Source organism: Schistocerca americana, chromosome 1, assembly GCF_021461395.2.
Source record: "Schistocerca americana isolate TAMUIC-IGC-003095 chromosome 1, iqSchAmer2.1, whole genome shotgun sequence".
NCBI lineage: Eukaryota > Metazoa > Arthropoda > Insecta > Orthoptera > Acrididae > Schistocerca > Schistocerca americana.
Genome location: NC_060119.1, coordinates 169,788,676 through 169,799,763, shown reverse-complemented (window position 1 = coordinate 169,799,763; position 11,088 = coordinate 169,788,676). Strand labels below are relative to the sequence as shown.

General features: G+C 42.9%; 1 pseudogene; it reads right to left on the bottom strand.

The window, feature by feature from the left end:
- Positions 1 to 5,815: 5,815 nt before the first annotated feature.
- On the bottom strand, positions 5,816 to 5,933 carry LOC124558189 (annotated as a pseudogene).
- Between the last annotated feature and the right edge of the window lie 5,155 nt (positions 5,934 to 11,088).

Here is an 11,088-nt window from a genome sequence, read left to right as displayed (position 1 = left end):
CAATGGGGAAAAGGTGCCTGTCATCTCGACTGCTAGTGATACGAGGCCGTTGGGATCGAGCACGGCGTTCCGTATTACTCTCCTGAACCCACCGATTCCATATACTGCTAACAGTCATTGGATCTCCACCAACGCGAGCAGCAATGTCGCGATACCATAAACCGTAATCGCGATAGGCTACAATCCGACCTTTATCAAAGTCGGAAACGTGATGGTACGCATTTCTCCTCCTTACACGAGGCATCTCAACAACGTTTCACCAGGCAATGCCGGTCAACTGCTGTTTGTGTATGAGAAATCGGTTGGAAACTTCCCTCATGTTAACACGTTGTAGGTGTCGCCACCGGCGCCAACCTTGTGTGAATTCCCTGAAAAGCTAATCATTTGCATATCACAGCATCTTCTTCCTGTCGGTTAAATTTCGCTTCTGTAGCACGTCATCTTCGTGGTGTAGCAATTTTAATTGGCAGTAGTGTATTATTCATTCGTGTGTTTCGTAATTTTATTCTGTTGTATTTCGCCGTTGCAGTGGTACAGGGGACAGTCAAACGAAAAAAAGGAGGGAAGAAAGATTGGGTTTAATGGCCCGTCGATATCGAGGTCATCACATAAGGAGCACAGACTCTGTGTCAACGACGTGAAGGGAAAGGAAATCGACCGTATCCTTTCAAAGGAACCATCCTGGCATCTGCCTTGAGCGATTTAGGAAAATCACGTTAAACCCAAATCTGGATGGCTGGACGCGGGTTTCAACCGTCGACCTCCGGAATGCTAGTCGAGTGTGCTAACCACTGCACCACCTCGCTCGGGAATAATGAAAAAGCGACAGATGGGGGAAAAAAGAAAGTAAACTGTTTATTATTTCAAAAGTAAACGCCATAACAATAGATTTACCCCCGTGACATGAGACGTTCACTGCCCTCATGAAAACATGTTTGCGGTTGACTGCGAAACCATGATTGTACCCAGGCGTGCACCTATTCCTCCGAAGCAAATCGTCGGCCATAAATGTCTTTCATCAGGGCTCCAAAACATCTGGAAATCGCGTGGGTCGAGGGGGGGCCTGCAAAGTGTCAACGTACTGGTGTGCGTTCATTGAAGTGTGCCATCGAGTCCAGACGCCCAGGAATGTTGACAGAGGGCATCATTCTGTTTCAGAGTAATGCTCACACACATATTGCCAAGGTCATTTCTAATACGATGTAGAGATTCCCTGCGAAGCCCTTACACTTCTTCCACACAGTCCCGGGCTCTCCCCATGAGATTTCCATGTTTTTGGAGCACTGAAGAAAGACATTCGTGGACGTAAATTTTCTTTTGATGAAGAGGTGCTCGCCGGGGTACGGTCTTGGTTCCGTAGACAAACGTGAATATTTCACCATGAAGACACTGACCATGTTGTCTGACAGTGAGATAAACGTATTAACACTGATGGTGAATCCTTTTGAAGTAGGAATCAATCTATTTACTTTTTCCCTACTGCCTCATTTTAATTTGACTGCGTCCTTATGTATTTCTGTTATTTGTGATGTCATTCATATTTCAACACTATGTTTTTGCTAACGAATTTTGACTATTTGGAAGAAGTGCTCAGTTAAACTCAGTGACAGTGGACCTTATTGTGAGGCCAGACAACCTCATTATTACCACTTCACATCAGTCAATAATTCAGTCAGTTTTAATTTTAAACGCCAAGAAACTGCGCAACTTTGTGACACTTTTAGCATGTTTTGTCACCTAACCTTATACAAATATGTACTGCGACATTTAATTTCCATGTATTAGCATTTTATAACCTGTATCCTTTACTTTTGATGGCAATGAAGTTTTCATATACAGTGAGGTATTAGGACTGTGGAACAGTACCTGGCATGAAGTTACGCCTCCCTCCCTTCCAACCAACCCCCCCCCTCCCCCGCCCCCCTCCGGACTCAACTCAGTACAACATTGTGACATGAGTGTAAGACAGGTAAAGCAGAGATAAATTTACCTTCCAGAAGATGGTCTGACGTAGTGCTTCTTTATGACGCACAGAACTATATTATAAATTTGCCAAATTTGTGAGTTTGTTCTACACACCCACACCCACAGAAAAACATTTGTGACGGAATTCATCAATTTGGTGAGATTCATTTTTCAACTTTTTTTAAAATCCAAAAATTTATGTCTTTTCTCACTGAAACTAAACGAGAACGAATAAAATAAGTAAATTTCATCAATCAAGATAATTAAAGAAAAATCTTTTACATTCTCATTTACACATGAGTTCAGTGGAACCGTATGAGAAAAACAGGTCACTACATTTACATTCAACAGGATATCCTCTAAGCAAAGTTATTTGTTCAAAGTATTAGACATGTACTTAAAATTCAGTGATATGAAAAGAGTCATAAAATTTAATACAACTGTTGTATTAAATGCTTAATACAAAGCTATAACGAAAAATAAAAGTCTTTTTTTACTAAACCATTCACAAATCTCCCAAAGTTCATTAACGTGACTTGTTTTCTGCTACTTCAATTGTTAAAGTTGTTTCTGCAGGTGCTTGAGTGATTTACACATAACTTATCTGTATCAACTTACCTTGAGTTAGTCAGCTCTTCAAAGTGACTAGCAGTAACAGAAAGTATCCAAGAGATCTGCAAACACGTTTTTGCATCTGCAAACAAAATGAATTTCTGACCAGCTCAAGTGCAATGCACATATTTATAGTTTCCGTCACTAGTGCCAGCATTATGGAGAACAAACTGCAGCAGAGCTGTATGTTCAATGTTGGCTCGAGTTACAGAATTTAAAGGGAAAAAACCAGAAGCGCACCGTTGTCACAAAGTAAAACCCCAGTCACAAACTTGCCCAGTTGATGGTAGATCTAAACCGTTGAAAGTAATGGTAATTTGCTAGTCAGATTTTGGTGATAGCCGGCACTTTCAGTTGATCTTCCACGTAAGTAGTGACCATTGTCAGCCATGCTCATATCATTAATTGTTGCGTAAGTTGATACTCAATCTAAGCCACTTAGTATCAAAAAATATTGTCCGTTTTCGGATTGCCGACCGTTCTACTTCCCTCAGTCATTCAGTTTTATCTGACTTTCAATTTCTTCATTACTACGACTAACTGATCATTACTAATCTTTATAATTACGCATGTTTGCAACCATTCGTTATAGGACGATATACCCACGTGTCGTAGTGACGAGTAGTTGTACACCTCTGCACATACATTTCGGTTTATTTCCTCCGAAACCGACGCTCTTTCTGGTAATTACGTTCAGTTAATGAAATTCGATTTCCCGTATGGGGCGTTGGTAATCTGATCTTCGTGATCTTGCCTTTTGTCCCAATGTACTCAAATTGAATCTAGACCGAATAATTAGTTTTTTATGGGAAAACATCGTCTGGAGTATCTTCACAGGTATGTGCGTTGCTCGATGAATTTTTGACCAACACTATACATTACGTTATAATTGACGGCGGATGTTCGACAGAAACAATTGTTGGGCGTGTCCCAAAGAAGGTGGCATCTACTACAGTGGTAACTCCACTCGTCACTCAGATGTACGTGGGTCACACTGCAAAGCGTGAACAACTCATTGTTAGAACATTAATTGCTACTTTATAGACAAACAACGTACATCATCTTTATGCACAGACATTTCTGATACTTTTCAGTATAGTCCACAGTTCTCTGCACACATTTCTCCCACTCTTTTGTACGTCTGGTAATTCCCTTGTGGTGTAAGTAGAAAAATATACCGTGCCGCTTTCTCTTCGTCTTCTAGCATCTCATAACGTCGAGCTCGTTTCTGTTGTGTTCTGGTACCCGTAGGGTTTCAAGTCGGGACTATAGGGAAGGTGAGCAAGAGTCTCCCCTACAAATATCACAATTTCCTCCTCAGTGGCATCATCGACGTGCTACAGGATATTATTCTATCCAGATCGTTCATCGTGTAGTGCGCGACTGAGCTACCACAATCTATATCTACATCTACGTGGACACTCTGCAAATCACATTTAAGTACCTGGCAGAGGATTCATCTAACTACCTTCACAATTTTCTCTTCTTCCAATTTCGTATAGCGCGCGGAAGAAACGAACACCAACATCTTTCCGTGCGAGCTCTGATTTCCCTTATTTTATTATGGTGATCATTTCTGCCAATGTAGGTCGGCGTCAACAAAATATTTTCACATTCAGAGGAGAAAGTTGGTGATTGAAACTAAGTGAGAAGATTCCGCCGCAACGAGAAACGCATTTGTTTTAATTATGTCCAGCCCAAATCCTGTATCGTTTCAGTGACACTCTCTCTCCCATATTTAGCGATCATACAAAACGTGCTGTCCTTCTTTGAACTTTTTCGATATACTCCATCAAAATCCTGCCTGGTAAGTATCCCACGCCGCACAGCAGTATTTTAAAAGAGGATGGGCAAGCGTAGTGTAGGCAGTCTCTTTAGTAGAGCTGTTACATTTTCTAAGTGTCCTTCCAGTAAAACGCAGTATTTGATTAGCCTTCTCCACAAAATTTTCTATGTGTTCTTTTGAATTTAAGTTGATCGTAATTGTAATTCCTAGAAATTTAGTTGAATTTACGGCCTTTAGGTGGAAGTAACCTGAAATAGGCTTCAAGCGTATACGAAACTGGCTCTTCGTCAAAATTGTAATAGTACTTTGTAGAATTAGGAAGTTATATAATCTAACAAAACATTGTTCCAGACAGTTTGTCCATAGCCATATGAAACATGAGTGCATGTGGCATGCCGTCTTATGATGTACGAGGGATATTCGGAAAGTGAGTTCCGATCGGTCAAGAAATGGAAAACTCTCTGAAAATCTAATAAAGCTTTGCACATATGTGTTCGACAGCGTCTCTAGTATGCCTGTCGGTTACATCATATTTTCAGTTCTGAGCACATGGTGATGTGTAGAAAATAGTGTCTCCTGCCAAGTATGAGGTCCTGGTGAGAGATTTCCCCTGATGTTATGCAGCCCACATTACAGTAGTGTCATACGGTACCTACTTTGTGACAATTCTCGGTCGCAATCTGCAGGTGCAATGAAAATGCTCCTGCAGCGTTTTCGGTGGGAAGAGTTTGATCACTCACACTACAGCCCGTAATTGGCTCCCTCTGTGTTTCATCTCTGCTCACATTAACTACTGGCTATGAAGACATTTTCGCGCAGACAAAGAGCTAAGGATGAGCGTAGAGAATTGGCGAGAAGCATAGGCGGCTGCCTTCTATGACGAGGGTATTGGAAAGTTGATAAAACACTACGACAGATATCTAAGTCGGAGTGGTAACTAAATGGCTCTGAGCACTATGGGACTTAACATCTGAGGTCATCAGTCCCATAGAACTTAGAACTACTTAGACGTAACTAACCTAAGGACATCACACACATCCATGCCCGAGGCAGGATTCGAACCTGCGACCGTAGCACTCGCGCGGTTTCGAACTGCGTGCCTAGAACCGCTAGACCACCGCGGCCGGCCGGAGTGGTAACTATGTAGAGCAGTGGCTGGAAGATGTAGCTAACTGTTGCAGATAAAATATTTCTGTTTTTTTTTAAGTGGCTTCCATTTCACGATCAATCGGAACGTACTTTCTGAATAAGCACTCAGTCTTCAAGCCACAAGTGACGCATCGGGACCATCCGACCGCCGTGTCATCCTCAGCTGAGTACGCGGACAAGAGGGACGTGCAGTCAGCACACCGCCCTCTCGGTCGTTACGATGGTTTTCTGTGACCGGAGCCGCTACTGTTCGGTCGAGTAGCTCCTCAATTGGCATCACGAGGCTGAGTACACCCCAAAAACCGGCAACAGCGCATGGCGGCCCGGATGGTCACCCATCCAAGTGCCGGCCACACCCGACTGCGCTTAACTTCGGTGATCTGACGGGAACCGGTGTATCCACTGCGGTAAGGCCGTTGCCCACTTTCTGAATAGCTCTTGTATTAATAACGTTTCAGTCACGCTTCACCGTGACCATTCCCAATTTTCCGTAACACAACTTGGACTTGTTGCATAATTCATTCATGCTAATATATATTCTTGACAACTTTACAAGCTGCATGTCCAGAGCACCTGACTGCCAAGCAGAGGATACTGGTTATTTCATCGATACTGCCCTGTCGGGATAACTGGAACGGAGCACACTCAACCTCGTAAGTACTGGTTAAATTAGAATTAGTCGCTCCCATCTGACAATGAATGGGAGTGCGGTGAGTGACTCCATGACGCAAACAAATGGCGGTAGGTCAGCCATGCGTCATCCCCATCGCAGAATTACTTTTCTGTCCAGGTCAATCAACATAAATATCTCAGAAATAGCTCTCCATACTATTGCATTATTCTTGCAAGGGGTGCAGCCGTGTTAACGGATTTGTGTTTTTTAGAATAAAAAACTCTCCCAATGATGCAATTATCATATTCGTTTTAAATGTATTTTCGTATAATTCTCCTGCCTAATAAGTGTCGCGTACATTGATATAACAAAAGATGCGCTCAAAATTTACGGACACATGGGACACACGTACAAAAGAGCAAGCGTACAGTACAGTGGTTAGCGTACTGTACTCGCTGGCTGAAGGACGGCTGTTCAGGCCCACGTCTAGCCACCCAGAATTAAGTTTCCTGTGATTTTGCAAATAGCTTAAAGCAAATACCAGGATATTCTCTTTCCAACCAATTTCCTTCCCACAGTTTCCCATATCTACATATGCAGGATGTTAGGGGTGTAAAAAAAAAAGAAAATCGAACAAACACCGCCAGAAAAGGCCTCGAAACCACAACAGTAGCGATCGACCGCCGTGTCAGCCTCAGCCCTTAATCGTCACCGATTGCGGATACGGAGGGGTATGTGGTCAGCAGACTGCATTCCCGGCCGTTGTCAGTTTTCGTAACAATTGCCGGCAATTCTCAGGGAAACAGCTCCACAATTGGCCTCACAAGTGCTGAGTGCACCCTGCTTGCCCACAGCGCTTGGGAGACCCGGACGGTGACCCATCCAGGTGCTAGCCCCGTCCGACAGCGTCTCATAACGTTGAGCTCGTTTCTGTTCTGTTGTTTTCTGGTACCCATAGGGTGTCAAGTCGGGGCTATAGGGAAGGTGAGCAAGAGTCTTCCCTACAAATATCATTATTTTCTCCTCAGTGACATGATCGACGTGCTACAAGATAACCGTTCATGACGGGAACCGGCGTTACCAGTGCGGCAAGTCTGTTGGCTAGGGATTAGTATCGAACGAGGTGGCGCAGTGGCTAGCACACTGGGCTCGCATTAGGGAGGACGATGGTGCAATCCCGCGTCCGGCCATCCTGATTTAGGCTTTCCGTGATTTCCCTAAATCGCTCCAGGCAAATGCCGTGATTGTTCCTTTGAAAGGGCACGGCCGACGTCCTCCTCCGTCCTCCAAAATCCGATGAAACCGATGACCTCGCTGTGTGGTCTCCTTCCCCAAACAACCCAACCAACCCTAGGGATTAGTGCAGGTACTTCTATTGATGATAGAGAACAGAACACCGAACAACATTACATTAACATTCACTTAGTTTGCAGACTGATAATTCCAGATGTTATGAGTAGTTTGTTTTTAGGTTGGGTAGTACCTCCAAGTACGAACGACACGAGCAAGCCATTAAAGTTTATTTTACCCTGGGCAGCAGGTCAGGTATTGAACTGTGGATGCGTGGACACAAAATGGATTGTCGAATCTGACAAGTGTAGTCGAATTCGCGGTGCAGTTACAATCGTGTAGAAAACGTCAGGTAGTAAATTACATGATGTGTTTGCGGGACGACAATTAGACGCAAAGAAAAAGTTAACACACCGAAGTGACTACATATCAAGGTAATAATGATCACAATACCTACACCTAAACCGCCAACACGTTGTACACACTGCAAACGACTGTGAACTGCATGGCAGAGAATTCTAAACACTGTACCATGTATTATGGTTTTTTTAACGTTCTATTATTGTATAGAATGCGGAGATGATGCTTGCTTAAAGGCCTCTGAATGCTCTGCTTATTACTTTTTCACTTTTTCTACGGGTGCTGTAGGTAGGGGTCTGTAGTATGTTCCTGAATCCTCACTGAAAAATAGTTCTTTAAACTTCGTAAGTTTCGTAAGTAGGCTTTCAGGGGACAGTTCTGCTCTCTCACCAAATATTTAAAAGCTTACTGTTTTCAGCATCACTGTGATGCTCTCCCATGGAGAAACAAACCTGTAACCATTTGAGCTGCTCTTATTTCTATACGTTCAATATATTCTGTTAAGTCAATTTAGTTTGAGGCCCACATACCCTAATACGAGTGTCAAGCAGTTCTGTAAGTGACCATCTTTGTAGACGGACTGCATTTTCGCAGTGCCCCGCCAAATTCCTTAATGTACGGCAGAGCCTGCCTGATTTTTCCATTTGAGATACTCTGTACTCAGTACACTGTTCATTTCATTTCATACAGCAGATCATGTAATTCTTCTTCACTTTTACTCAGGATAGCAAACTTATCAGAGAATCGTACCATTGTTATCCTTTCACCTTGAATTTTAATTCCACTCCTGAACTTTTATTTCCATCGGTGCTTCTTCGATGTACACTGTGGTGTCACCGCCAGACACCACACTTGCTAGGTGGTAGCTTTAAATCGGCCGCGGTCCATTAGTACATGTCGGACCCGCGTGTCGCCACTGTCAGGGATCGCAGACCGAGCGCCACCACAAGGCAGGTCTCGAGATACGGAATAGCACTCGCCCCAGTTGTACGGACGACGTAGCTAGCGATGCACACTGACGAAGCCTCGCTCATTTGCAGAGCAGATAGTTAGAATAGCCTTCAGCTAAGTCAATGGCTACGACCTAGCAAGGCGCCATTAGCAGTATATTGTCTGAAACTACAGAGTCTCACTTGTATCATCAAGAACGCTGTATACAATGATGGATTAAAGTTAAGTATTCCAGGAGCTACGTACTTTTCTTTATAGCATTCATTACGTATCCTGTTTCAGACCTCTCGCCATCCAGCTTTAGCTTAGCGCGTGCCTTTCGGCTTCCTCTCATTGTGTCTAGGCTGTCTTGTCTAGACACAACATACACATTGAACAGTATGGGCGAAAGAGTACATCCTTGTGTTACACGCTTTTTAATACGAGCACTTCGTTCTTGTTCGTCCACTCTTATTAGTCCCTCTTTGCTGATGTACATATTGTGTATGACCCGTCTCTCCCTATAGCTTACTCCTATTTTTCCGAGAATTTCTAACATCTTTCACCATTTTACAACGTCGAACGCTTTTTCCAGGTAGACAAATCCTATGAACGTGTCTTGATTTTTTTTTATTCTTGCTTCCATTATTAACCGCAACATCAGAATTACCTCTCTCGTGCCTCTCTCTCAAGCCAAACTGATCGTCATCTAAAGCATCCTCAATTTTCTTTTCCATTCTTCTGTATATTATTCTTGTCAGTAATTCGGATCCATGAACTGTTAAGCTGATTGTGCGATAATTCTCACACGTGTCAGCTCTTGCCGTCTTAGGTATTGTGTGGATGATGCTTTTCCGAAAGTCAGATGGTATGTCGCCAGACTCATACATTCTACACACCAACGTGAATAGTCGTTTTGTTGCCACTTCCCCCAACGATTTTAGAAATTCTGATGCAATGTTATCCATCCCTTCTGCCTTATTTGATCTTAAATCCTCCAAAGCTCTTTTAAATTCTGATTCTAAATCGACTCCAGTGTCGTCTTCTATCACATCAGACAAATCTTCCCCCTCATAGAGGCTTTCAATGTATTCTTTCCACCTACCTGCTCTCTCGTCTGCATTTAGCAGTGGACTTCCCGTTGCACTCTTAATATTATCACCCTTGCTATTCATGCCACCGAAGGATGTTTTCACTTTCCTGTATGTTGAGTCAGTCCTACCGACAATCATTTCATTTTCGATTTCTTCAGTTTTCATGCAGCCATTTCGTCTTAGCTTCCCTGCACTTCCTATTTGTTTCATTTCTCTGCGACTTTTATTTCTGTATTCCTGAGTCTCCCGGAACATTTTTGTACTTCCTCCTTTCATCGATCAATTGAAGTATTTCTTCTGTTACCCATGGTTTCTTCACAGTTACCTTCTTTGTGCTTATGTTTTCCTTTCCAACTTCTGCCATCTCCTTTTTTAGGGATATCCATTTCTCTTCAACTGTACTACCTACCGAGCTATTCCTTACTGCTGTATCTGTAGCCTTAGAGAACTTGAAGCGTATCACGTCATTACTTAGTAGTTTCGTATCCTACTTCCTTGCGTATTGATTCTTCCTGACTAATAAACTTTTCATTGCTACTATATTGTGATCTGAGTCTATATCTGCTCCTGGGTACGCCTTACAATCCAGTATCTGATTTCGGAATCTCTGTATGACCATGATGTAATCTAACTCAAATCTTACCGCATCACCCAGCCTTTTCCAAGTATACCTCTCCTCTTGTGATTCCTGATCAACATATTCGCTATTACCAGCTGAAGTTTATTACAGAACTCAGTCTTTCTCCTCTCTCAATACTTGTCCCAAGTCCATATTCTTCTGTAACCTTTTCTTTTATTCCTTCCCCTAGAACTGCATTCCAGTCCTCCATGACTTTTAGATTTTCATCTCCCTTTACATACTGTATTACCCGTTCAGTATCCTCATACGCCTTCTCTATATCTTCAGCTTGTTACGTCGGCATCTATATCTGAACAATCGTTGGTGTTGGTTTGCTGTCGATTCTGATAAGAATAACCCTACCACTGAACTGTTCATAGTAACACACTGCCATACATTGCTATTTACAACAAATCCCATTCCCGTTATACTATTTTCTGCTGTTGATATTACCCGATACTCATCTCACTAGAAATCCTTGTCTTCTTTCCACTTCACTGACCCAAACTATATCTAGATTGAGCCCTGGCATCTCCCTTTTCAGATTTTCTGGTTTCCCTACTGCGTTCAATCTTCTGACATTCCACGCCCCGACTCGTAGAATGTTATTTCGTTGATTATTTAATCTTTTTCTCATGGTAACCTCCTCCTTGGCAGTCCCGTCCCGGAG